We start from the raw sequence: 4,233 nt of genomic DNA, 5'->3' as shown, positions 1-4,233 counted from the left end.
ACTTTTCTTAGCCATCAGATAAGTGGCTATGGACTCCCATGGCTTTTATTTATCTTGGAAGGTCTGTATGTCTCCATGTTTTTAACAATAGTTTACTTGATATAATATCCTTGGTTGGTAATTTTTGTATTATGAACATCTTATACTATTTCCTTCTGGTTTGCAAGGTTTTCACTTAGGATTTCACAGCTCAGGTCTGAGGAGATAGCTCAGTGGTCTAAGTACCTGCCTGACAAGCCCAAGGACTGGGGTTCAATCCCTGGTACCACATGCCATGCTGGCTATGCCTGTAAACCCAGCACAGGGTGGCTTGAGACAGGAGAATCACAACAAGTCCAAACCGTGTAAAGAGCCAAAAGAATGCCACAGGTGGGTATTCATGATGAGCACAGTTACACAAAATTCTCAACCAAACGCTAGAAAACAAAACTCAATAGCACAGTGAGAAGATCATATCCACTATCAAGTGGAATCCGTCCCTTGACTGTAAGGTTGATTAAAACTAAATGTCTCAGTTACTCTTCTCTTGTTGCTGGGACAAATACACAACACCCAAAATGAAGGAAGGAAAGGTTTGTTCAGCTTATAGTTAATACTCAGCAGGCTCCAAGGCAGAGAGGTACATGCCATAGGGCAGCAGTGCATGGCAGTGAAGGCAGCAAAACAGCAAGAGCAAAAGAGAGGAGTAACAGCAACAGTAACAGCACAGAGGAAGCCTGCCTCCCTTACGTTGCATTCAGGCTATCTGCCCCAGGCTGGCGGCAGTACTCACTCCCATAATCCCAGCAGCATTCACACCCATAATCCCAATGGATCATGAGTTAATCACAAACTCTAGAAGTCCGCCCCATGACTGCATGAGACTTTGGGGTGACAACTAGACAGAAACCATAACACTAGACAAGTCAATTAATATGATACATACTAACAGAATAAGAAATAAAGTTACGTAATCATTTCAAAAGATGTACAGCATTCATTTGACAAAACTTAATGCCCTTTCATGATTAAAAATGGTCTTAATAAGCATATGGAAGAGATTTACTTCAACTTAATAAGGAGTTTATGTAAAAATCTCACAGCTAATATAGCCAACAGTGATCGAAAACTTTTCCATTAAGATGAAGGACAAGCTATGTATATTTACAGCCACACTTTATTCTCTGTAGCACTAGAAGTCCTTGCCAGAGCAATTAAGCACTAAAAAAGGCATCCAAATTATGAAAAAAGAAGCAAAATTGTCTGTTTGCAAATACCATAATATTAGATGTAAAAATATTTTAATGACTTCACAAAACCACTCAGAAATTGATTTAGTACAATTGCAGAATACCAAAGTAAAACACAAAAAAATCAGGTGCATATCTATCCACTAATAACAATCCAAAAATAAAATTAAAGAAATAATCTCGTTCACAATAGCACTAAAAGGAATAAAATAGATATAGACTTACATCAAAATGATGACTTATTCACTGAAAACTAAACACTTCTGAAATAGATTAGAAAGATATAAATAAATGGAAAGTCATTCTATGTTAATTGAGGAAAGAATTTAATATTGTCAAAGTGTTCACTAAAGCAGTCTACAAATTAAATGCAATTATTATCAAAATCCTGATAGCCATGCTTTCCAGAAATAGGAAAAAAATTCTAATATGTTTATGAAACCATCAAAGACCTAGAAGCAGCACTTATAAAGAAGCACAATGCTGCAGACATGCTTCTTGGTTTCGAAACATACCACCGTGCTATAGGAACAAAACAGTATGCTGCCAAAATAAAAATGAATGATTCTCCCAATGAAATGGAATAAAGAGCGAAGAAATAAGCTCATGTATATACAATCAGGTAGGGGAAAGAAGAAAGGATGGCAGGAACATTGAATAAAGGATGAAATAACCACCATTATCTTACCCTACATGAGAAAGTATTTTTAAAGGGGTTAATTAAAAAGTTAAATTCTAGACCTGACTCTAAAACTCCTTCAAGAAAACATGATGCCCAACTTCCTGAGATTGTTCTAGACAAAGATCTGTTGGGAATGACATCAATAACAGAGGCAAGAAAAGCAAAATAAAGAAGTAACTGTTTCAAACTGAAAAACTTCCATGCACAGAAGAAAAAACATAAGGTAAAAAGGAAATCTAAACAATGAGAGAAAAGAGACGCCATGTCCAGATTATGTGAGGAACTATGACCATTTCATAGATCAAATGAAGGACCTTAATTTGAAATGTGCAACCAAGTAAAACAGACACTTCCCGAAAGCAGACATAGAAAGGCCAACAAATATATGAAAGAATTCTCAGAATCATTAATTATCAAGAATGCAAATAAACTATAGTGAGCTAGCAACTGTCACCTGTTAGGATAGGTATTTCTTTTTATGAGTAAAAGATACCAAGTGCTGGCCAAAAGGTGGAGAAATGAGGGTGCTTGCATTCCATTTCTGGAAACGTAAGACAGAGAAACTATAAAAATAGTACTGAGGTTCTTTTAAAACTTAAAATCATATACACCGAAAAACTAAAATAGAATTCCACATGATTCAGTGATTTCATGTCTTCCTATGGATAAAAATGAATTGAAATCAGAATATTAAAGAGTTGTGAACATTCTTTGTAGTATAACTCACAGTAGCCAACGTATAGAAAAACTTATGTCTTTCAATAAGTGATAGATATAAGTGTGCAGTATAGAAGAAGCATTATTCATCACCGTAAGAAGGAAATCCTGCTCTATGTGACAATATGAATTTACAGGAAGGACATTGTGCCTTATATCTGGTAATCTGAACAATTCACTTGAAGGTCACGATATGTAACGTAACAACCACTGCTGAATTCCTATCGTTTTATTTAGTAAAATTCTGCAGCATTTCTAATTTTTTTAACTATTCTCTTTAAAATAATGAAATAAAAATAAATAGATGAAATGAGGGGGCCACAGAAGAGCAAATAGGCATGACTGCAACATAAGGCACCTTCGATAGCAAAATGCAGAAACAGGGCATAGGTGGAGGTTTCTACAGCTGGGGGTGGGTGAGGGGCCTACGAAGATAAATAAAAGATTGCTGTCCATCAGCTAGAACACTTGAGCTATACAGGATGTGTAAGTTATCCAGGCTGTAAACATATAATGGTCTGTGTGCGTGTGTGAGAAGCTGGTAGCAGCCTTTTTAAAATTCTCACACATCCTGGCAAACTGCCCATCAGAAAGATAGCAATGTTTATTTCCTTAAGCACCACAACTTCATACCCACTAAAATCATTCCCTAAAATGCAGGTGCTAATTTGATTTCTGCCATGCAATATTGTGCCTATAGTTACCAGTACTATATTATACGCATAAAATATGATGAGAAGGTGGACCTCATGTTGAGTTTCCTTACCAAAATTTAAAATAAATATGTTAACACAGAAAACAATCAAAAGCTCTTTTCCCAAGGATTGTAAATCATTTTCTCTAGTCTGTTTGTCCAGACATTGGTTTGTCTTAAATTTCAAGGTGAATGTGTTATAAAATCCAAGTTAAGAAATACCAATCTAGGGCTGGCCAAATAGCTCAGTGGATTAAAGCACCTGCAAGCAGGTGTAGGGTTTGGGGGTTTGATCCCCAGGACATGCTGAGATGGCAAATGAGACTGGGTGTGGTGGCGTGCGCCTGTAATCCCAGCTCTTGGGCGGCTGCAAACAGGTGGATCACTATGAGTCCAATCTAGCAGTGAGACCCTGAACCCCCTGTAGACCCTTCCCTAAAATACAAAAAAAAAAAAGGAAAAGAAAATAAAAGAAATACCAATCTATAAGAATGATGTGAATAAAAAACTGATTACACAGTTATCCTTGCAAGACTTCATGAGATTTAATCATTTCAATAGATGCACAAGTAGCTCATATACCAAATCCTGGGATCATTCTAATAATTGACTTCAGTTTTCACATATTTATTATAGAATATTATAATTGCTAATGTCTAGATACTACATCATTAGTACTTGACTGGGAGAACTGATAAAAGAATTACATAACATGTTCCGATCCTATTGTGGACCCGTAATATTCTGGTTCTTTTTTATTATGAGATGAGGGTTTCAGCAAAGCTAGGGTATAGCTTTTAGCTGTGCAGACTGCAGAGTAGCTTTATACATAATTGTACACTTTGTTTTATAAAATGAACTTAGAATAGAGTAAGTGGTGTAGTGCAGACCAAAATACAGTCATCAGCACA

This window comes from Octodon degus, unplaced genomic scaffold, assembly GCF_000260255.1.
Source record: "Octodon degus isolate 3935 unplaced genomic scaffold, OctDeg1.0 scaffold00077, whole genome shotgun sequence".
NCBI classification, from domain to species: Eukaryota; Metazoa; Chordata; class Mammalia; order Rodentia; family Octodontidae; genus Octodon; species Octodon degus.
The sequence above is the reverse complement of the archived record's forward strand: the minus strand, read 5'-3'. Positions refer to the sequence as shown.